Source organism: Phacochoerus africanus, chromosome 4 (genome assembly GCF_016906955.1).
Source record: "Phacochoerus africanus isolate WHEZ1 chromosome 4, ROS_Pafr_v1, whole genome shotgun sequence".
Classification (NCBI taxonomy): Eukaryota; Metazoa; Chordata; class Mammalia; order Artiodactyla; family Suidae; genus Phacochoerus; species Phacochoerus africanus.
In genome coordinates, this window is record NC_062547.1 from 120,412,329 (window position 1) to 120,437,576 (window position 25,248).

General features: G+C 41.4%; 1 long non-coding RNA gene across 4 annotated transcripts in view; it reads left to right on the forward strand.

The window, feature by feature from the left end:
- Nucleotides 1-6,499: 6,499 nt before the first annotated feature.
- LOC125126253 (uncharacterized) overlaps nt 6,500-25,248 on the forward strand; it is a 51,834-nt gene continuing 33,085 nt past the window's right edge. For 3 of the 4 annotated variants that reach the window (XR_007134571.1, XR_007134570.1, XR_007134569.1), the window contains exons 1-3: nt 6,500-8,024; nt 8,209-8,256; nt 14,560-14,633. This is a non-coding gene — a long non-coding RNA (uncharacterized LOC125126253). The remainder of the gene's footprint in view (nt 8,025-8,208; nt 8,257-14,559; nt 14,634-25,248) is intronic. The other variant, XR_007134572.1, reaches the window with a different exon arrangement.

The window sequence follows — 25,248 nt, forward strand, 5'->3', positions numbered from 1 at the left end:
CCTTTGCCCTTTCTGTGACTGAAACAAATTTGAAGCTAAGTCACCTTTTTTTTTTTTTTTTTTTTTTTTGCTTTTTAGGGCCACACCTGCGGCATATGGAAGTTCCCAGGGTAGGGGTTGAATAGGAGCTGCAGCTTGCCGGCCTATGCCACACACAGCAACATGGGATCCAAGCTGTATCTGCAACCTACACCACAGCCACAGCAACACTGGATCCTTAACCCACTGAGTGATGCCAGGGATCAAACCCACATCCTCATGGATGCTAGTCAGGTTCATAACCCGCTGAGCCACAATGGGAACTCCTAAAACTAAGTCAGCTTTGACCAGAGAAGGATAATAATCCCTTAAGGGGTAAAGAGCAACAAGATGGAAGGAAGTCCGGTCTGTGAATGTCCTCAGGCAGCAGCACTGCTGATATGACCTTGAAAAACTACTGCTTCCAGACCCTTACATGAGAAATAAAACATGTTGTTTAGTAACTATATTTGGTATCTTTTTAATACAGCAGCTTGGTCTGTAGTCTAATATGGGGGTGACATGATTTTAATTAGCCAGTAATTTGGAGCATGCATATTTATAAAGAGAGGTAAATATTTTGAAGTATAGTTGAAAATACATATAAATGTTAAAAGAGAAAATGGGAAACTGCAAAAACACTTTGTGCTTGTGTCCTGCCACTTCAGGCTACATTCTCAGAGCCACTGAGAAGATAGATGCACCCCCTCCACCAGTGTGGCTCCTTGGGAAGGAAACCATAGAACCATAGGTATACATTGTGGATTTCCCCCACAATCTTTATATAATCTCTTCTCCTCTGTTGAAGAAGAGGGCCAGGACAGTTCTGACTTGTTCAGGCTCATTAGTCAGAAGGTGCTCAGAAATTAGAATTTGAGTTTCAAATGAGTCAATTTGGCTTCCCTAAAACTTTGATTTTTGTCATCATTATGCAAATAGTTCTGCTCAATATACCAGCCTCATTTAATGCTAAAATTAGGAACACATTAATTTGAGGGATTTGATAGTAAAGCTTAATGGCATTTATAATTTTGCAGAATTTCAAGGGTCTTATCATTGCTTCCTTCTCCCCTCCCTTCTCCCTCCCCCATCATACATACTCTTGAATCTTTTTAAAGGTCTTTCACTTCTCTGAAGTGTAAGGTTGAACTTGCTGAGAGGAGACCTATGATCTAAATCCATGTGATGGCAGTTTTCATAGCTTGCCTTGTTTTATTTGAAGTAGACATTTATTAGTTTTTATTTCTAAAGAAATATTTTGCAAAGAGAAAAACGTTGAAGCAAATCCAGGCTATAAATCTGTAAGGAAGAGGTTGCTACAGGATGAGAGAAGCTGTTTTAATCTCCACGGCAGGAAAAATAATGAATGTATAATATAAAACCAGAGTTCAGTCATTTTTAGCATCTTTTAATGAGACTATGAGAATCTCAGTCTGTAAATGGCTTGGTTTCTTAAAATATTTTTTTTAAAGAAATCTAGGTAAAGGAAAGAAGGGGAAAGCAGTAACAATAAGTTAATAGTTGCATTTATTTCTGATACTGAGTTTAAAAGAGCATAATCCATCCTTCTTGGGTTGTTTAAGGAAAAGTCAATAATAAGGTTTTCCTCATCTTTAATAAACGTGGACTTGCTGAGAGACCTGGAGCTCTGTGATGCCTTAAGTCTTTCCCCCATGTCTCCTTGCTTCTGAGGGAGCCAGGCTTTCTTTGTGTTTCTGGTCTGCAGTTCATGTTCTTCTTACAGGTTCAGCTAGACTACCTGTGAACAGAGCAAAGAGCTGTCCCCAGAAACAGGCTGCTCTAACACTTCCACACTGGAGGCTTCAGCATTTCTCCCTCTCCAGGAACGCGGTTATGCTTTGGCGATAGAGCACAGTAATTTTCCAAATGATTGGAGAAAGGAGTGACTCATACATCCCAGGCCACGTGCTCGACTCTGCCGTCCAGCCTCTCGCTCTGTTACATGCTGATGTAAGTAGTCCTGTGAACATCAGGGTATTTAAGAAATATTGACTGAATGAGTTAATGGAATACATTAGTATTTTTTCTCTCTCTCTCCATCTCTCCTATTTGCACATTGCCCTCTGAATTCTCAAATACAGGCAAAACCATCAGAAACCTCAGATTTACAAGAGTACATTTCAAATGGCTATCGCCAAATGCATTGGTAAACCCCACCACCACCACCACCACCAGGTAACAGCCACCTCTCTTCTGGGCAGGATCGCCTCAGGTCACCAATCCTTTCGTTCACCAAGCAGGAGTGGCACGTACACTGATTAAAAGCCAGGTCACCTGCTAGAGAACCAGATCTCTCCCTTCCAGAATGCTAGAGCAAGTTCTCCCACTGCCGTGAGGAGATTTATGGTAATCGCAAACTTGACCTAGACATGCTTCTGGTACTAATGCCGCAAACACCGAAAAAACTTACGTTCCTACCAAACTCAGAGGTGCTAATGCCACAGGGTCAAGTGGAATGCTCCAGAAGGATAGCTGCAACATTCTAACGTTGAGATGTATGTTAAGTATGTATAGATTTCGTGAGCTCATTACCCAAATTTCAGTTTCCTGTTGAAGACGTGGTCTTGATTAATCAAGGCACACAGATATACACTGCCCACAACAAGGCTTTCTCACTGATGTGGGTAATTTGACGATGACACAGATTGTTCCAAGTTATCCCAAACATACAGGCTGGATAAAAATCTGAAAAAGTTCACATGCGTAATGCAGAATACAAGCAAGATGCAGAGAGCCATGCAGAAAACTGTTCAATAACACTTTTGAATTAAAATTGAGTTAGTATTTTAAATTAAAATTAAAATTTTCCCTAGGTTACCAAGACTGTATATTTTTTATTTTTTTTACTTTTTATTTTTTCCTTTTTCAGCCACTCCCATGGCATATGGAAGTGCCCAGGCCAGGGATTGAATCTAAGCCACAGCTGTAGAAACACCTGGTCCTTAACCCACTGCTCCACAGCAGGAGCTCTTAGGACTGTGTTAAGATGTAGAGTCCACTGTGAGAGATCAGTTTGGTTTTGATATAAATGATGATTTATAACATCTAACTTTTCCACCTCATGGCAGTAAAGATCCTCTCTGTCAGAGTTTACTGTAAAAGCGTGTTCCGTACCTTACTTGTGTGATCTAAAATAACTCGAATAGTAATAACTCGTCATCCAGTTTGGGTGCATCAGCTTTCTGGACTTGAAAATTACTCAACACAGTTGTTCCTCACTCAGCAGGCTTGAGGGACTCTGGGAGTGGCCACCTCTTCTAGGTGTGCTATTATCCTCCCTGGTAGGTTTGGCTCAGCGGTCTTAGAAAGTTCCGCTGGGCAGACTTAGATGTGTTGATGGAGTCCCTGAGCCGATGGGTCAGCAGAGTGTGACTGCCCTGTGTTGTGTTATTGCTTCAGGTACTCAATGAGAATTTGCTCACATGTTCTGATTTTACAGTGCTGTGCTTTCCTCTGCTGGCTCCGGGAACCCCTCCTCCCATCTTTCATTTTCCTGGATTATTTTCCTTGAGTCAATAAATTCATTCCTTGGGAGTTTCTGTTGTGGCTCAGTGGTTAATGAACCCGACCAAGATCCATGAGGATGCGGGTTTGATCCCTGGCCTTGCTCAGTGGGTTAAGGATCCAGCATTGCCCTGAGATGTGGTATAGGTTGCAGACAAGGTTCAGATCCTGCCTTGCTGTGGCTGTGACTGACATAGCCTGGTAGCTGTAGCTCCAATTCAACCCCTAGCCTAGGAACTTCCATATGCCATGGGGTGTGACCCTGAAAAGACAAAAAATGCATTCCTATAAATGCCTTTATACTTTAGGATCTCTTCTTTTTAGGTTTTATATTCAGTTACATTTGTAATCAGCATAGTCACAATTAAATTTTTATTCTTAGATTTAGCTTTATAGTTTATGCTAGGGGATCCAGGATTACAAAACTATTGACTTAAAAAGGTGACACCTCAAAAAATCAGATTTTCTTTCTATAGAATCATATTTTTTTAGAAGACAATCCTCCTATAATTAAATAATTATTCCCCTTTCCATCAGCCTCCTAAGACTAAATTTTATGTATTTTGCTTTACTAAAGAAGCCACCTCTATTTCATAAGCGTCTCTGTATAGGCTTTCAAATAGAACATGTTTGTGGGGAAGAGGGTGAATGTTTTATAGGGAAAGAAATGTTTCTGTTCCTCTGCTTTCTTTGTGTTGTCTCCCTTTCCAGCTCCCCCCATCTCGTAAGGGAGAATGCTCAGCCATTCCTTTTGGTCAGTTATAAAATATTGATTGATTGATGTTTACGGATGGGCAGAGTGCTATAAAAAGACTGTTCATGCATGGTGATCCTCCCTCGAACTTCCTGCTTTCACTGCATGAGTTGGGAAAGAGGGCCTAGTCATCTTTCTCTGCCTCAGCAAAGCATCAGCACTTTAGTTCTGTGCCATGTGGCTGGCAGGGATGAGTGATGGTCCAGAATTTGAGCTGAAGCTGAGATGGGTAAGGAAGAAGGGAAAGGGAATCCTTCTCAGGCCTTAGGAGTGAACCATGTGCTTTAAGCCATTCTTATCAAGCTCTGAAAGGTAATAATAAAGTGTTACTTTGTTTCTCAACTGCTATCATCCTTTATGTATGTAGCTTCCTTGGGAATGTCAATAGTTGAAGAGTGACAGGCAGCACAAGATTTGGGGGTTTTCTAGTCAAGTGCCATTAAATGCACTCACAATTTCCCCTCTGTCCTCTATAAATAGCAAATGTGTCTTACTTTTCAGTGGGGAACATGTGTAGAGAGCTATGGACAAAAGTACCAGAGTCATCATTCTTACCTCTCAACTCTCAAATGGGCGGGAGTAAGAGAAGGAGGCTTTAAAAATCAATGACTGACTTTGTCTGAGGACCCCATTCCTGATAAGCAAAATCTCCACTTCTCTGAAAACAGAGGGGAGACATTGCTGAGTCAATTTCAAAGGCTGCAACAGACCAGTGAGACCAGGTCACCGGAAGGATGGAAATTCACCTCACATGCACCTTCCTCTACATTTCTGAGAACTTGAACTTCAGCTGCTCCCACCAGCTCCCTATGAAGCTGAACAGGGATGGAATGTACCTTTGACATGATTCTGTCTTTTGACCGTTCATTGACTTTGTGGAAGGAAGAGAACAATTGAAAACAGGGCTCCTCTCTTTCCGGACTAAGCATTTACAATGCAAGACAACTAGGTAGGAAACTGAGAAGAAAGGATGAGATGTTTACTGACTGATCAAGTTAGCCCCATGTGCTCCAGTAACAGATGTCCAAAGTACTTCAGGGCTACCTTTGTGCTTCCTTTTCTAAATGTGTTTAGTTATCGGCCAGTAGAACTGATTCACATCTTACGAAACCCACAGAATTTGCTTCAGGCATGAGAACGACTGAATTTAAGACTTCTTCCATATGGTAGTTTCACCCTGAAGTATTTAACCCATACCAGTGTGTTGCATAGCAAAAGCAGAGCAAACTGATTTTGCGATGCCAAGTTGTTTCTGCTTCCAACAATTAAACACTACCTTGCTCAAATCTATGAAAGTGCTCATTGGCTGAACTTCATCCACAAAATGTGTTATAGGCAGGACCAAAAAAAAAAAAAAAATCTAATTAATGATGTTTAGCTTTAAAGAGTATGTGACATTTTCCCTCCTTGCAGGGGGCTCTGAGAAGTCCCAGGGTATGTTCAAAATAATTAAACTTTCTTACTTCTTTCTGCTTCTTCCGGACTGCCATTGTGGGGAAGGGAAGCCAGATGGCAGGATGCTTCTCCCCTAGACCAGTCATCATGTCCTCAGTTTTTGTCCCTTCCAGCTGTTCCCAGCTTGTTCCCATCTTCCTCCCTGCATGGATCCACTGCAGACCCAGGATGGGCAGAGTGAGAGCCACAGACCACCAGGAGCTTACCATTTATGCAGAGATACCCCTTCAGACCTCAAATAGCAGGACCCAAGATGCCAGACAGAGCTCTCATGTCATCTACTGTGACATTTCTGCTGCAAAAATATAATAAATAAATGAATAACTTAGCAGCTGCTTTATATATATATATATATATATATATATATATATATATATATATACCCACTTTCTTTGGGTTTTTTTTTTTTTTTAAGGAAGAGAGAATAATAGAGAAAGGAATGGCCAAAGGTTTGTCTGTGTGTGTGTTGTTGTTCTTTTAATTTTTTTAAATTATTTATTTATTTTTTATGACCACACCTGTGGCACATGGAAGTTCCCAGGCTAGAGGTCATACTGGAGCTGCACCTGCTGGCCTATACCACAGCCACACCAGATCTGAGCCACATCTGTGACCTACACCACAGCTCACAGCAACACCAGATCCTTAACCCACTGAGCAAGGCCAGAGATGGAACCTGCATCCTCATAGCTACTAGCTGGATTCTTAACCTCCTGAGCCACAATGGGTACTCCTGTGTGTATGTGTTTTTAAAGGTGTTATATTTACAAAATTCATTTTGGTAACCCTATGATTACCATTCACATAGGATTCTGGGCAAGACTTTAGCTGGGCACCTCTGTTTGCTTATTTTCATTCATTTATACATTTATTTATCTACAAACTATTTAATAGGGCAGCAAGTGAGGTCCTCCTGAAACCACCTTGAGTTGCTTCTACCATAAAGGCATTTATTATCCCAGGGCCTCAAGAAGAGGCTGATCACAAGGCAAAGAAGCTCTCTCTCCAGCAGCTTTCTGGCATTAAGAAGAAAGATGGGGAAATATCAGTGTGGACTACTTCTGAGGAGATCTGGTTGGTCCTTGCTTGGTCAGACACAGCCTTACCTTCATTTCACTTGGCCCACTTCAGCCCCTCACTGAATCAGACTGTCAATAAGTAAGTACAAGAGGGAGTTCCCTGGTGGCCTAGCAGTTAGGGATCCAGCATTGTCACTGCTGTGACTCAGGTTCAATCTCTAGCCCTGGGAACTTTTGCATGCCACAGGTACAGCCAGAAATAAATACAAGAGTATAATTTTGGTAACAAAGACTAATTAACTGCGTGCTTTTGCCACTTAGTGTGCTCAGTGCCAGAAATGAAGACACGGTCTCATCTCTTTGGCTTTACTCCTAGGGGGAACATCACCCAGCTTGGTGGGGCAGCCCATGTAATGCCAAAAACATCTAACAGCAGTGCCCCTTGGAAATGTGCAGCACTTGACGGTTTACAGCCCTTTGTCCTCCTAATCCTATTGATCCTCATAGTATTCTTATTTCATAAATTGGACAAGTATAATTTCCATTTTATAGATGAACGACTTGAAACTGAGACACCTAAGTCACTTGGCTGCGATTGCACTCAGGATTTCTGATGCCTGGTTGAGGGCTCTTTTGCTAACGGTTTTTGCCTCTCAGCTCTGAATGTTCCCTTCAATTCCTGCTCTGCCACAATGGTCAGAATCCCCTGGAGCTCTTCTCCTTTACAGCGAGCACACCGTGTTAAGCTTTCTCGGTGGCAAGGCCTGGGAAGGGACAATGCAGAAGGAAGAGGCTTCTGCGGGTTCCACTGCCACTTGTTGGTCACTGGTATGGTTTCAAGGGTATCTGGTGGTGTCTACCCCCGCCGTAGCTCCAGAGCACACAGGTCTTGGGCACCCTTGCAGTCCTGGCCTCGCCTGGTGAACACTCTCCCATAATCTCCCCACACGGTACCGCGCACTCTCTGCCCACTCAACTGCCCTCTGGCTGTGACTCACATGTGCCCTGATCCTCTCTGCTCACATACCCCCTGCCCCTCAGGTTGGCCAATGTGACAGGGACACTGGGGGTGCCAAGCCTCCTGGGAACAGTGACACTCTCTCTGCAGCTGTACACATCTGGTCACAGGCTGCCGCTTACTTACTTCCTGGACAGCTGTTTCCTGCTCTCCGAGTGACTGTAGACCAGCCCTGCCTGGGAAAACAGACAAACTTCTCCTCCATCCAATGGATTCAGTGATCTTCTCTAACCAGGTATGAACCCCAGCCTTGTGGACGGGCATACTCTTCCATTTCATTCTCCCTAGGGCTTTTCCTCAAGTCTACAGTACTCTATAAAGTTCTCTTATATCAGAGTTACTGTTCTACCATAACTTCATCGTTCTTTATGTGAAATTTCCCCTATTTAATCACTGTGTGGTTTCTGTCTCCTGCTCAGACCCTGACTGATATACTCACCACCTCTTGATGTGGAGTCACAGACAAGGTAAAGGATGTAAAGTTCTTTATGGGCCAGATCTTGTCATATGTCTTTGATCCCTCTAAGCACCTGCCTACTTTGATGCTTGACACACAGAAGGTCCTGAATAAGGACAGACTAACTGAGCACAGCTCAAGTTCATTTTAACACCCTGTTTGATGGAAGTAATGGCAGCCCACAGAGGGAGCCAACATACTGGAAGGAACCAGGAATTTATTTATGCATGGGCTTATTCACTCATCTGTTCATTGAAAATGAGCAAATGTCATTTGGGAGCTGCAGTATTGGCCCCAGTGGCAGGTCAGACAGCAGCATTGACCCTCAACTGGGAGGCCGAGCACATGGTTGCTCCTAGAAGGCAAGCTAAGGAACATTCTGGAAGACCGAACAGAAACAACATGGAAAGACCCAGAAGAAACTAAGGAAATACTGAGTGGTCTAATGACTTGTGAGGCTCGGAGAAGATAAGTGACTCACCTAAAGTCAGGGAGCCCCTTCTTGGTGGAGCCAGGAGTGGAAAACGCATCTCGTGATCCTCAATCCAAACCCTCACCATTACATTGCACTGCCTCTTCAAGTGAGGTGGGAAGTTGTGATACAAATTGCCGTCTCGGGAAATGGGGGAGATAACTTCCAAAATGTTGTCCCTTACCTGGTAGTTCAAAATGGTCTGTTTGGGGGATCCAAGAAATTCCCCTTCTACTGCTATTACCTTTGGGAAAGCAACTAGTGGTTTGTCAAATACGTTGAATTTGGAGTTTGTCTCCCCTCAAGGTAATTAGGCACCTGTTAGCCCACAAGCATCCTAGTCTTCAGGTGGCAAAGCAAAATATTGCTTGTCCTTCCCTCTTCAAAACATCACTGGTTTCTCGTAGGTGGTCTTACCCCCCACATAAAGCTTCTGCCTTACTCCCACATCTGCTGCTTAATTTGGCCTAATGATTTTCCTTTATCATGTTGGTTTACTTAGCAGGACATTTTGCTATTTCTGATCAGATATTTGTCCAGGAACTAAAGTCATGAGATCTTGCATTATATGTGAGAGAGCCAACAGAGCCTGTTCCACATAGTCTTCTGGAGCTTCCCCCAAAGCATGATTTATCGCCTGCGTACTACATTGAATGTATGGACATATGTGATACATTGTGTGTCATTCATTTTCGTTAACCGATGGGTCACATATGAGCCTCTGTGGAAGTAGCAAGAACTGTGTGAATTAGGTCAATCCACGTTTAGACTGTCTTTGTTGGCTGTCACTGAAAAGGAGCCCATGCTGATTAAATGATCTGGGATGTGCATACACCTCTGTGGTGGGAAGCAAGAGACACATGGGTCCAGTGAAAATAGGCTTGCCTGGGAGTATCCTGAAACAGGCCAGATTCTCTGCAAGGAGTAACAGTGATGAAGCTTGCACCTTGCAGACTAGCCCTGGCTGGAGATGCAGCTTATTGTGAATTAGAGGTGCACAGGAAATAAAATGTCCCTCACTCGGGAATTGCTCCAGTGAGGGTGGCTCTGTTTACCTAGGCCAGTGAAATCAGTGAGGAAGAACATTCACTGCCATGATTTGCAAGTGGTTGGCTTGTGTGCTTCATAGGCTGGACTTGCTCTAAGAGCCGGTATTGAGGCACCTCCTGGCCTGATGGTTTTCTTCAAGGCCACTGTTTTTGCTCCCTCTCTTCACCTCTGACTCTCTCAGTCTTTGCCTGTGTGCTGCTGAAGAGATCAAAGGTTTCCTTTGGGAATACAGGCATACCTCAGAGATGCTGTGAGTTCATTTCCAGGGCACCACAATAAAATGAATATCAGAATAAAGTGAATCACACAAATCTTTTTGGTTTCCCAGTGCATATAAAAGTTATGTTCACTACTGTAGTGTATTAAATAGGCATTAGCATTATGTCTAAAAAACAGTGTACACACCTTAATTTAAAAATAACACTGTTGGAAAAATGACACCAATAGGCTTGCTTAACCCAGGGTTGCCATAAACCTTCAATTGCAAAAACACCACAGTATCTGTGAAGCAAAGTGCAATAAAGTGAAGTATGCCTGTACTCTTATTTTGTCTTATTTATCCATACAAGAGGTACTGTGCCAGACTCTGGGACTACAACATCTCTTCATGGCACCTCTTTATTAACCAAGACCCCCTCACCCTCTCTTTACACCAAGAGCAGGGTTCTGTAAACAGGGACATTCAGAATGGTGGACGTCTAGACATGGGATGTCATTGAGTTTGAGAGGAAGGCATTCCCGGGCCTCTGGGCTAGCAGCTGGCTAGAGCTCAGGCCTTAGAATGGCATAGCTTGTTTCACTGCAATGCACCATCCTGGATGCTGCAATCCAGTTGTCTGAAAACCAAATATAAAAATAACTAGGATTTACGGCCTTCTCACCATGGCACAAGAGGTTAAGAATCAGACTGCAGGAGCTCTGGTCACTGTGGAGGTGCAAGTTCCATCCCTAGGCTGGCACAGTGGGTTAAAGGATCCAGTGTTGCTGCAGCTACAGTGTAGGTCACAGCTGTGGCTCCGATTCAGTCCCTGGCCCAGGAACTTCCATATGTCATGGATAAAGCCCTAAAATTTTTTTAAAATAATAAAAACTAGGATTTATTTTTTATTTGTAGTCAAATTTGTTGAGATTCAATTTACATACAATAAAATACACTCATCTTAATTGTACAATTCAGTAAGTTTGACAAATGTATGTACATTACAGTTAAGATATAGAACATTTTCATTATACCCAAAGACCCCGCATGTTCTTTGGCAGTCAAGACTTTTTTGGTTCCAGGAAACCATTGATTTCTTTTCTGTCGTTATAGATTAGTTTTGCCTCTCCTAGAATTTCACGTAAGTGGAAACCATGCAGTATGTGCTCTTCCGTGTCTGGCTTCTTTTGTTCAGCATATATTTTAGATTTATCCATGTTGTTGTATGTATCCAAAATTTGTTCTTCTTTACTCCTGAAGAGTATTCTGCTGTATGGATATGCTACAAAATGTTTATCTGATGATGGAATTTGGGATTATTTTGGTTTGGGAGCTTTTCTGAGTAAAGTTGCTATGGACATTTATGTCTGTGTTTGGCAGGGCACATGTTTTCATTCTTCTAGTGGAAATGCCTAGAAACTAATGCATTGTATGGAAAATGTTTGTTAATAAGAAATTTCCAAATTTTTTCCCAAAATAACTGTACCACGTTACATTCCCACCATCCATTTAGGCGGATGTCATTGATTCATATTGTCACAAATACTTGGTCTTGTCAGTCTTTCTGCGGTTTTTTGTTTTGTTTTGTTTGTCTTTTTGCCTTTTCTAGGGGCGCTCCCATGGCATATGGAGGTTCCCAGGCTAGGGGTCGAGTCGGAGCTGTAGCCACCGGCCTACGCCAGAGCCACAGCAACGCAAGATCCGAGCCGCGTCTGCGACCTACACCACAGCTCACGGCAGCGCGGGATCCTTAACCCACTGAGCAAGGCCAGGGATCAAACCCGCAACCTCATGGTTCTTAGTCAGATTCGTTAACCACTGAGCCATGATGGAAAACTCCTACCAGTCTTTCTAATTTAACTTTTCTAGGCATTCTCACATGACTAAAGATATTGAGCAATTCTTCCTGTATGTGTTGGCCATTCATATATCTTTTGAGAATCATACTTTCAAATATTTTGTTCATTTTTTAAATTATGTTGTCTTCTTAATAACTGTTCTTTGCATTATTCTGGAAACAGTTCCTTTTGTCAGATATAGTTACTGCAAAAATTTTCTCCCTTTCAGTGGCTTACCTTCCAAAAAGAGAGAGCTTAATTTTGAAAAAGTCTTCTCTTACCAGTCTTTTGTTATTATGGTTTTTGCTTTCTGTGAAGACATTTTTGCCATATTCAAATTTACAAATATTTTCTCCTATATTTCCTTTTCAAAATTTTATAGTCATAGCTTTTATGCTTTTTTTAAAGGCTGCACCTGAAGGATGTGGAAGTTTCCAGGCTAGGGGTCTGAAGTTTCCAGCCACAGCAATGCCAGCTCTGAGCCATGTCTGCAACCTACACCACAGCTCATGGCAATGCTGGATCCTTAACCCACTGAGAAAGGCCAGGGATCAAACCCACATCCTCTTTTTTTTTTTTTTTTGTCTTTTTGCCTTTTCTTTGGCCTCTCCCACGGCATATGGAGGTTCCCAGGCTAGGGGTCAAATCCGAGCTATAGCCACCGGCCTACGCCAGAGCCACAGCAATGCGGGATCCGAGCCGCATCTGTGACCCACACCACATCTCATGGCAATGCCAGATCCTTAACCCACTGAGCAAGGGCAGGGATCAAACCTGCAACCTCATGGTTCCCAGTCAGATTCGTTAACCACTGTGCCACGACAGGAACTCCAAACCCACATTATCTTGGATGCCAGTTGGGTTCATTAACAGCTGAGCCACGAGCAGGACTCCTTTTTTTTTTTTTTTTTTTCTTTAAAATGTTCAACTAAATGTACATTTCTGGGACAACCCCAACTTTGTCACTGCATATCATATACAATTAGTATATAATGCTCAATTCATAGAGCATTTTATGTTGATAGTTTTCTCTTTCAGCCCATTTAAGATCTTACTCCATTGTCTTTCTTCTTGCATGGTTACTAATAAGACATTGACTCTAATTCTTATCCTTCTTCCCTTATTGATAATGTGTCTTTTTCCCTCTGGGGGCTTTCAAGATTTTCTCTTTGGTCTTTGCCTTTCAGCAGTTTGACTGTAGATGCCTAGGTTTTGGCTTTTTGTTTTTGTTTTAATCCTGCTTTGTGTCCTTTGAGCTTCTTGGATCTGGGTTGGTGCCTGTCATTAATTTTGGAAAATCCTGCCATAATTTTTTCAAGTATTTATTTTGACCCATTCTCTTCCTCTTGATGGATTCTCATTTTGAACAGCAGACTATTTAATAGTGTCCTACAGCTCTTTGATGTATGTTCTAGATTTGCTATTGTCTTGTTTTTTTTTATGATTTTTTTAAACCTTTTATTTTGAGACAATTATAGATTCATGGGAAGTTGCAAACATAGTACAGGGAAGTCCCGGGTATCCTTCACCCAGGTTCCTCCAATAATTACATCTTATAAAGTCATATAATATAAAAATTTAACATTGTTACAATGTGTGCATTATTCTTTGTGTAGATTTCTGTAATGACCACCACAATCAAGATACAGCACTATTACCCCTTTTATAGTTTTCAGCCCCACCATCATCCCTAACCTTCAGTAATCTGTTTTCCATCTCTGTATTTTTGTCATTTTTGAGAATGTTATATAAATGGAACCATGCAGTATGTGACCTTTTAAGGTTTTTTTTTTTTCCCCACTCAGCATAATGTCCTCGAAAACCATCCAAGTAGTTGTAATGATAGTTCATTTCTCTTTATGGCTGAGTAGTATTCCATATTATAGATGTACTGTAGTTCAACTATTCACCTACTGAGGACCATTTTGGTTGTCTCCAGTTTGAGGCTGTTACAAATAAAGCTGCTATGAGCAATCTTGTACAGATCTTTTGTGTACATGGGAGACTTCATTTCTGTAGAATGAATGCCCAGAGTGCCTTTGCTGGGTATTTTTTTTTTTTTAAAGAAACTGCCAAACCATTTTCCAGAGTTTACATTCTCAATGGCAGCATATGAGAGGTCGAGTTTATCACATTTTCTTTTTTTTTTTTTTTTGGTCTCTTTTTATGGCCACACCCACAGCACATGGAAGGTCCTGGGCCAGGGACTGAATCCACGCTACAGCTGGGATATCTGCCACAGCTGCAGCAATGCCAGATCCTTTAACCCCCTGCCCTGGGCCAGGCATCAGTCCCACGTCTCTGCAACCCAAGCTGCTGCAGTCAGATTCTTAACCCACTGCACCACAGTGGGAACTCTCATCATAGTTGTTTTAAAATTCCTGTCTGGGGAGTTCCTATTGTGGCTCAGCAGTAACAAACCTGGCTAAGATCCATGAGGATGAGGGTTCGATCCATGTGGATGAGGGTTCAATCCTTGGCTTTGCTTAATGGGCTAAGGATCCAGTGTTGCCATCAGCTGTGGTATAGATTGCAGATGCAGCTCGGATCTAGCATTGCTGTGCCTGTGATGTAAGCTGGGCAGCTGTAGCTCTGATTCAAGCCCCAGCCTGGGAACTTCCATATGCTACAGGTGTGGACTTAAACAGCAAAAAATAAAATTAAATTAAAAAATAAATAAAATTCCTGCATGACGGTTCTAACACTTGTGTCATACATGAGTCTGGGTTTGATCATTACTTTCTCTTTATACAGTGTGAAGAGACATCATGTGTCCATGATGAACAAAAAACTGCTGAGTTTTTCATTTGCTTCCGGTGCCAATGTAGGTCAGACTGGTACTATGACTGATCTTATCTTTATTTAAAATTTTGATATTTTATTTATCATGTGAGTTTTGCAATCATTTTGATTTTTGAAAATAATGCATCATTGGAGCTCCCATTGCTGTGGCTGTGGTGTAGGTCACAGATGTAACTTGGATCATGCATTGCTGTGGCTGTGCTGTAGACCAGCAGCTACAACTCCAATTCGACCCCTCTCCTGGGAACTTCCAAGTACCATGTCTTCGACCTCCACACAGCTCATGGCAATGCCGGATCCTTAACCCACTGATTTGGGTGGCCCTAAAAAGCACACACACACACACAAAAAAAACCCTTTGTTTGTCGAGGCTGGTGAGATAACTGAAAAGATGAAACTGAAAGCTGAGCCACTGCCTTAAAGATCCAGGAAGTGAATCCCAGGACAAAAAAAGGCCAAATGTTTATGAATTGATTAAGGATTCTATAAACATTGTGGTTCTAGATACTGTCCTGGGAACTTAGAGATAAAGTGATGCTCCCCACCCTCTGGCTTTTCAGTCCCGTGGCAGGACACTTGGAGTCCAAAACACAGAGCTATGTGACTAGAGGTTTTAGGGAGTATAGTTAAGATGGCCTTTGTCCTAAGTGACATGTTCCATCATTAAAAAGCATTAAGTTATAGGGACAAAATTTCTACAGCTGGATTACCTCCTCCTATGCTTTACACTTGGTGGCTGTCCCCACTGAATGGTGATGGATAAAAAGGCCCAGGGCTTAGGCTTTCCTTAGGAATTAGATTACCTACTATTAATGAGTTTTCTCCAAAATTGTAACAATTTAATCAGAACGTGTTTTTAGAAATACATAATTTTCCTGAGAAGAGCATGCTAGGGCAAAATTAAATGGAGCCCCTAAGGAAATGTGCGGAAGTCTTTACCAGGCATTGCTGTTATCATACATTACTTACCTCAGTGACTCCCAGACTTTTTCTCCCATGTTGCTACCCACAGAAAATACCTGTCCATTGGAGTAATTTGGAGAGAATTTATGAACCTTCAACTAGGCTGCTTACAGCTTTAAAAATTGAGAAGATGCACATGTCAGTGGGAAAGAGCTACATGCATGAAAACATAGGGAGTTTTCACCTCAGTTAAATACATGGAAATCTGGTTAGCCCTCGGGTAGCTGCCAAATAAGTTGCTGAGTCTTGCATCCCCATCCATCAAAGACGGGACTTGATGCTTGGTGGGCTTATCTGGATGCTACAAATAAAATGTTTCTCCGTATTATGGCTGCTTTGGCGCATTCAGTAACTACCTGGTGAAGACTTTTAGATGACCTAAATACTGAGAAGATTTTGCTTTCCCACTAAGTAATCCAGAATAAAATTCCAAGTTTTTTTTTTTTTTCCTGTCTTTTGTCTTTTGGGGACTACACCCAAGGCATATGGAGGTTCCCAGGGTAGGAGTTGAATCAGAGCTGTAGCTGCAGGCCTACACCACAGTCACAGCAATGTGGGATCCGAGCCATGTCTGCGACCTCCACACAGCTCATGGCAATGCCGGATCCTTAACCCACTGAGCAAGACCAAGGATCGAACCTGCGTCCTCATGAATGCTAGTCAGGTTCATTAACCACTGAGCCATGACGGAACCTCCTAAAATTCCAGTTTTATGAAAGGGCACAATTAGTATGTTTGTTAAAGTTAAGAATTGCTTTCTAAATTTTCTGATTTCAAAATAGCAAGGGAAGTGCTTAGAAGGTGAATCCATTAGTAGCCTTCTCTTCCACTGTCTCTTTCTCTCCCTAAGCATGTACTTATTCTACTTCCTGGATAATCTGGCCTCCATGTGCCATGTGCTAAAAAAGCTGTGAGCTTTGAGTAGCTCTTGAGGAAAGAAGAGGCTTCTCAGTGGGTCCAGTCACTGGTGCTAGTGACCCAGCAGATTCTGGGCTTATGGTATCTGCAGCAACTTGGAGTATTGTATCATGTCTCTGGTGAGACCTTTAAGGTTTTGGAGCAAAGCCTTTAACAGGTAACCATTATCCTTTGAAACCTTACTCCTGGCTCTTTATGGTGCTTTAGTGGATTTTGCACATTGGCTGCTAAGTGACCATATGATCAAACCACCCTCCTCAATGAATACTATCTACTGTGTCTGTAATGGTGAGTAAGCAAAGAAGCATTCCATTACTGGACAGAAGTTAGGTTTATGAGGCCAGAGCCCACCGCATCCAGGAAGCCTCATGGAAAGTTCCCTGCAACAGCTACCTGAGAGGGAAAATTAAAATTCAGGCCCACCTACAGATGGTTTTGCATGCTATAATGGCAAGTGCAAATACTGGATCCGTCAGCTATAGTAGAATGGTCCCACTCAAGATGCCTTGTAAGACACCAGCAGGAAATCCTCTGAGTGGGCTAACTTTGATTAGTATATATTGTCCACTCAATGGAAAGCGGATGCGGCCTGAGCCCAGGAACACAATTTATGTGCATTCCAGCAGGAATTTGAATCTTACACAAGGATCGAAAATAATTGGGGTTCCTGCTTTGTATGTATAAAGTCCTTGAAGATCCTAAAGGACTCCCATCCAGGAATTATAGGTTTTACCCATATGCGTGACAGGTAGTAGGAAAAATATGTCCTTGGAGAATTGGGGTGAAGTCACTGAACTTTACTCCAAAGACCTCCAATAAATTCAAGTCAATTCAGCAGGCATTTCTTAAGCCAATGTGCTTACTGTGGGTCTGGCACTGCATGAGCTACTGGGGATCTGGCAACATACAAACTGTGGTGCCTGTCTCTAGACTCTGTAGGGTATCTCCCTCCCATAGTCCAGGACCTGAAAAAGTGTTTTCTAGGAGCCCAGGCCAGGTCTCTATGGCATATTTATATCCTGCTAACGCAAGTGACTGTCATGCTGATGAGTACAGAGAATCAGATCGCTGTGAAATGCAACAGGGGTTTGGGCAAGACAGATGCATCAATGGCTAAAGCTATATTTCTGAGCTCTCTTTCCACAGCTGATAGTAGCTATATCCATGAGCATCTCAGCAGACTCCCGTTAATGTTCAGATGCTGTGATAATCCTGACAGCTCCATCTGAGGCATGATTTTGAGCTCATTCTGACCTCAAGAGCTGGAGCACAGGGCATCATACTCATTAACAATGACTTATATTGCATGTTGTCCTGCCTGTGGTGGGTAGTGGCTTCGTCCGCAGGTGAGTTTTCTAAGTTTTAGGCACAAGCTCCTACCAGTTCTCCCCAGCATGCGTGATGCATTGATTAGTCATAGGCTTGGCCTAAGTTTGCACACAGAATTAGGGTGTAATTCTCTCTGACTCCCTCCTTTCTGAAGTTCCCTGTTCATTCTTTTTTTTTTTTTTTTTTTTTTTAAGGACCTCACCCACATCATATAGAATTTCCCAGGTGAGGGATCAAATTGGACCTGCAGCCTGCCGGCATATACCAGAGCCACAGCAACGCAGGATCCAAGCCTCATCTGTGACCTATGCCACAGCTCACGGCAACGGTGGATACTTAACCCACTGAGTGGGGCCAGGAGTTGAACCTGCATCCTCATGGATACTAGTCAGGTTTGTTAACCTCTGAGCCATGATGGGAACTCCTCTTCATTTTTTAGTGGCTGGTTTTCCCACGCACCTTGCCCTGCTTCCTGTGAACAATAAGCTGGTGGGTTTTCCTATCAGAGTCTTAGTGACCTGGCACTGTTACCATGTCTGTGATATGTCCTCCAGGTAGAGTGACACAAACAGAATTCATTCTGTGCCTATCACTTTTCTCATTTTCAACTCCTTTCCATAATAGGCCTGTATTTTTCAGTCTTCCGAGCTTTCAGGTAGTTTTTCTCCCTTTGTTTTGTATTTTTTTTCAGGGAACCTAAGTGTTTGTTATTTGAAGGAGGATAGGTTTATTAGGAGCTCAATCCCTCTAAATTAAAAGCAAGGCCTCGAGATACTTTTTTATAGTTCTGCAACATCAACTTGATGCTTTGAAAATAGACATTACAATTCTTTGTTATACTGCTTCATTTTGTCCATCCAGTAATTTGATCCTTTTCCCCAATTTATCTTTATATCAATCTTATTTATTTTGAAACCCTTGTCTACAAACATCAATGTCTCATTCATTTTTCAGTCTGCTTCTAATGACTATTTTATCTTTTGATTATCAGTCGCTTTCCTGTCTCTTAACTCCAGTTTTATTTTCTTGTACTCTAACATCAGAGGTTTTTAAAACATTTTAGAGGCTTCAAAGATGTTATCTTTCACTACAGTTAATTAACCTTTTCCTTTGTGGTTGATTACTTAATCCAGTGAGGGAACCAAGCTAAGAAAATGCTTACTTGTGATTTTGTAAGTCTTAGTCTACTTCTGGTTCATCCCTATGTCTAGGGTGTTGTCCCCTAAACCTTGTCTGGCTTGGTCATTGGATCCTCTCATCTTGGGAAGTCTTGAGCTCTATTCTTTGATTCTTCATCACTGAGAGAGCACCCAGAAGTCCGTTCTGCTTTTGAAATCCTTTTATCTTTCTTTTTAGGGCCATCCCTGCAGCATACAGAGGTTCCCAGGCTAGGGGTCAAATCACTAGATCCTTAACCAACTGAATGAAGCCAGGATCAAACCCACATCCTCATGGATACTAGTCGGGTTTGTTGCCACTGAGCCACAATGGGAACTCCTTTAAATCCTTTCTGCTCAGCCTTTTGGGCTCACAATCAGTATAACTTCAGAATTTGGCAAATATCTTTGGAAGAAATGGAGGAGTGTTGAGGACACTCGGATTTTCAGCCCTGTGATACTGCCAAAAAGTTCTTTTGGTTTCTCTCACTCTACTCAGGTAACACCTGAATTGGGCGCTTGCCCTTTGGCCAAAATCAACAAATCCCTCCAGAGAAAAATAAGCTACAGAAAGTCAGTTCACTTCTCTTTAGTCTTTCTCCAGAATCTTGACTCTCCTCAGATATCTTTATACAAATGATTTCCTTTAAAAAAAAAAAGTCATGTGACTTTTTGTTACAGGGGTTATCTGTTAACAGTGGGAGCCTGGATATGTCACAAGATAATAGCTTGTTTATGGGAAAAAGTAGTAGATACATAAATGAAACAGAAGAGAAATCTGAACAGACCAATTATGATAATATGCCATGAACACAGGAATATGATTCATTCTAACCTCTGTTCTCACTCTTAACAGCCCAGATAGGAAAGAAACAAGAGAGAAAATAGTTTTATAAACATTCTACATAATCTCATGTCTCCCTACCTCATCATATGCCATTCCCTCTTCTAGAAACATCCCAGTTCTCAGGCAAACATGAGGACACATTAAAAACAATAAACCTTCACATTTTGGCCATAAGGGTAAGGGATGAGACCATCAGGGAAGGCATGTCTTTGAGAATAGGAGGAGTGAGCTCTGTCTGGGTCCATTTTCTTCGCTTGACCAGCATCTCAGCAAGGAGGGAGGGGGTAGCACATTCTTTCTCAGAGACAGGGGGCCCCTCAGGGGTCTGCCACTGATCATGTATCACATGTATTGAGCTTCTGCTCCACCCCACAATTCACAAGGCTCTGAGGGTACAGGAGTCACTAAAACACAATTCTCTGCCCCAGACAAGCTCCCAACTCTTCATTGCAGCTTTTTCTGCATTTATGAGGTCCTTGCTAGCAGTCGCTATGGGAAGAGTTTTAGGAATGTGCTCAGTGCGATATTTCTTGTTTCCCCTTCCTGTCAGCATCTTCTGCCACCTTTCTATCTCTCAGGCCAACCAGGCATAAAGTTGTAGGCAAGAGAAATGAGAAAGTTTTGTGCTTCTCGTAGCTTGAAACTGACCCCACAGGCCACTATCCTTTGCTCAACAGGAGTATCTTTCTTAGAGCTTTGCTGCTTTGTTGAAAATGGAAAGGAAATCTTTTATAGGGATTATTATATCAACCACACACAATCATGCCTGGGTCCTTTTTTGATAAGGTGAGTGGGCGATTGCTATCTAATAGTTTCCAAATAGTTACAGTTAAATTGTGAATTTGTATTTGAATAAAATGTTAACACAACTGGCACATAGAGGTTCTAGAAATGTAAATTGTATCCTAAGTGACAGTCCCAATTGTGTAGCTTAAAAAAAAAAGTACCAAATTCTACTGGCATTTATTGCAGAGATTTAAAAATGAAGTTTCCTCCCCTAGAGTTAGTTTAACTGTGAGAATGGTTACTTCCATTATCTGCCCATCCAAAATTATTCGGTTGATTTAATCCCCTCAAAATTAGCAGATTTTCACCATAGGATTTAGCCAGGGGATTTTTTTCCATCTCTGCTGATACCAACATTTCAAGTGATTATGTATAATCTGTTTCTTTTCCACTATTTCATTTCATAAAGTACTCTTTTCCCACGTTCTGTGTCTTCAGCAAAAAGGAGATCAGGACTGAGTATGCTATCAGGATTTGGCTTTCTGCCATTTATTAGACAAAATAAGAATTGCTGCAGAAGTCTCTCTGGCAGTGGATTCTCATCCCAAAATCCTGATATGCCCTGGCCAGAGCTGATTACAGGTCAGAGGAGAGTAGGCTGTCAGGTTGCTGACATAAGAAGGTTTGGATAACCCCAGAGGCATTTGGAGATACGATCAGAGATCTTTGTAATAATATATTCCTTGTGAGCATTTCTGTTCTGACTGATAGGAGGTGAGGGAGGGGATATGGGCAATGTTGTTATCCCTAAATATTTTCATTGCCACACAGTGTTAGGAACTGATCCAACTACATTACAGAGGTTAGTCTAAGCCCTAGTCACAAAGGCAGAGTGCACAATAGATTTTACATAACTTTAAAAAGTTGATCCATTTACTGTGTTTAAGTACTAACCCTCATCACCATGTATTCCTTGCTTTAAAGAGAGCAAGGGCTAGAGAACTGAAGTTGGATATAAAACAATTTAGATATGGCACTGAGTGGCTTGTTTTTAGGAATAAGGTCTAAATCTTCAAGACAAAAATATTTTGTTTTTGGCTATGTTTGCGGTTTGTGTGTGTGTGTGTTTACGCAGGTTCCCAGGCTAGAGGTCAAATCAGAGCTATAGCTGCCGGCCTATTCGACAGACAGCAACACCAGATCCAAGCCGCATCTGTAACCTACACCATATCACATGGCAACGCCAGACGCTTCACCCACTGATTGTGGCCAAGGATCGAACATGCATCCTCAGGGATACTAGTCAGATTTGTTTCTGCTGAGCCACAAGGGGAACTCAAAGACATAAATATTTTGGAGGCTATTCATTAGAAGTAACCTTTGGTTCCTTGAATCCTAGAGAAATGTGAACCTGAGTGCAAGAACATGATACGACATTTCTGCATCTCCCTCTCTCTCCACTAAACATAGATAGAGCCACTTCTGCTTCTGTTCCTGAAGCATTAACTGCTGTAGAAATGCACATAGGGGTTTCTCGAGTCTGCAGTTGATTACCAGTCTGTGTATGCCCTGTTCAAAGAATTAAAGGGAAACATGAATGTAATGAGGAGGAATATGGAAAACGTCATACAAAGTTGAACAGGAACAACCTCCAAGGTAAAATAATTACAAGGAAGCTATAAAATAAGCAATTCCCAGAGCCCATACAGGGCTGAAGATTGTTTGACGGCTGTCCAGCAAGACTGAAGAGACATTGCTGCATTTAAGGACATTTAGTAGACACCTCAAAAGGGCCAGGTCTTAGAAGTGGGACAGAAGAGCTCTAAATACTCTTGAAAAGAACTTTTAAAAAACTACTTCAGAATGGTCAAATTAATATGAGAGTAATTTAATGACCTGCTAGAACATGCTTAACACTATTTAAAGGAATACAAGAAAATTGATCGCTCAATATGATTAAATTCACATTGCAAAGAATAACATAGATATAATGAGGGAAATGGAAGAAATAAAGAAGAATTGAATGGAGCTCCAGACTATGAAAAATACAGTATCTGAAATTTAAAAAAATACACTGAGTAGATAATATGAGCAGATTAGACACTGCCAAAGGAAAGATTAGTGAACCTGAAGTTTTAGAAATATAAATCCAAATATAAAAAAAAGTTATCCAAAATGAAACAGAAAAAAACAGACTTGAACAAAAACAGCATCTGTCAGCTGTGTGGCAATATTATGTAATCAAACATATATGAAATTCACAGAAGAAGTCAGGGGAAGCAGAAAGAAATGTTTGAAGAAATGGCCAAAATGTTTTCAAATTTGACAAAAATGTTGAACCTACAGATCCAAGAAGCTCAATGATCCTCAAGCAGAAGAAGCATAATAAAAACCATGCCAAGGTATATCATAATGAAAGTACTGAAAACCAGTGATAAAGAAAAAATCTTGAAAAGTATCCAGATTTCTGGTTTGGTAAGTAAGGAACTTCAAAGTCATCACTTGATCCTAACAACAAGTAAAACGCTGAACAAAATGAAAAATCAACAACTCTTCTTAGATCCATCAGAGAAGTGAGGTCACAGGACAAACCACTATCCCCTAAATTGGAGAGAGACAGGAAGGCACAGAAAATAACAACGTCCTGGAGTGAAACCCATGATCAGAAACCTCTGTGGGATCCAGGACCAGCTAGAACACCCACATTGCAATTGACAAGTTTCTGGAGGCTCAGTGTGGATAAGTCTGAGAATTAAACACCTCAGAGGGGAGTTCCTGTCATGGCTCAGAAGAAATGAATCTGACTAGTATCCATGAGGATACAGGTTAAATCCCTGGCCTCTCTCAGTGGGTTAAGGGTCTGGTGATGTGCTGTGGCTGTGGTGTTGGCCAGCTGCTACAGCTCTGATTTGAGCTCTAGCCTGGGAACTTCCATATGCCTCATCTGTGGCCCTAAAAATACAAAAAAAGAAAAAAAAAAGAAAACTTAGAGGGAACTAGTCCAAGATGACCTCACACTGGTTGAGTTTTACCTCCAGGAGCCCTACCACATTCTCATGGTGAATACTGGAGAAAAATCTCTTATGTTTTTAGTAAGAGAAGTGGAAAAGCAACCATTGAGATATGTCAGAACCTTCTGTTCTTAGCAGGGTCTGCCCTTAAGATAAAAATATTTTTACCAGAACCTCACCTATTGGGGTTTTATTAGAGTTTAGCCAAACTTGAGGGGAGGGTAGAAAATACCCAGCTGCAGCCCCCTCTAGCCATTCTGGCCCACCTAGAAGTGGAAAACAACTAAGAAGCCCTTGTGAATGAAGTTCATAGCCACATGTTCACTAAAAGACTGAGAGCTAAACATAAAAACGTAGACTGTTTCCCCTTTCCTCATGTCTTACCAAATCATATTAAATGTCTGTTTACCACATTTTTTTTAACCCAGTACAGCATGTCTGGCTTTCAACAAAAAAATTACAAGGCATATCAAAGGCAAAAAATACAGTTTGAAAAGACAAAGGGGCATTAGAACCAGATTCAGATATGGAAGGAATGTTGGAATTATCAGATCAGAAATTCCAAACAACTATAATTAATATGCTAAGGACTCTCATGGAAAAAAGTAGACAACATGTAAGAATAGGTAGATAACATAAGCTGGGATATAGAAATTCTAAAAATAAAAAATGAGAGAATTCAAAAATACAATGACGGAATGAACAATGCCTTTCATGGGCTCCTTAACTGACTGGCACAGCTGAGGGGAAAAAAAATTTCTAAGCGTAAGGATGTATGAACAGAAACTTGTGAAACTAAAACACTGGTTAAACTTTGTTTTTTAATGGCTGCATAGAGCCTATGGAAACTCCTGGGCCAGAGATTGAGTCCAAGCCACAGCAACCCCAGAGTCTTTACTCGTTGCAGCAGGCCGGGGATCTAACCTGCACATCTACAGTGACTCAGGCTGCTATACTCAGATTCCTAACCCACTGTGCCACAGCAAGAACTCTGAGACTAAAAAGCAAAATTAAAAATGACTGAAAAGGAGTTCCCATTGTGGGAATGGAGCAATATCCAAGAACTGTGGGTTGACTACAAAAGGAGAAAAAAGAAAATGGAGCAGATGCAATATTTGAAGTCCTAATGATGGAGAATTTCCCCCAAATTAATGTGAGATCCTAAGCCATGGATCCAAAGTTCAGAGAACAGCTGGGAGAGTAAGTGGAAAACAAAACAAAACAAAAACCCCCACACACATTCAGAAAAACAATCAAAAAGACTATACCTAGGTAAATCACCTTCAAACTTAAGAATTTAAAAGATGAAGAAAAATCTTGAAAGAAAGCAGAGTGAAAAAAAATATATAAAGAGGTGCAAAGCTAAGAATTATATCCAAGTTTTCCTCAGAAAACTGTGTGAAGAAATAAAGACTTTCTCAGACAAAAAAAAAATTGACAGAATTTGCTGCCAGTGGGCTTGTCTTGTAGGAAATGTTAAAATAAGTTCTTCAGAGAGAAAGAACATGGTATAAGTCAGAGGCTTAAATTTACATAAAGGAAGAACATTAGAGAAAGATAAATAAATGAAGGAATTAGAGAAGAATAAATAATTTAAAAAGGGATTCCATTAGAGAAGGAATAAGTAAATGAAGGTAAAAAACATTCAAGAGTGAAAAATACACATTACATATGGAGGAATATAATATGA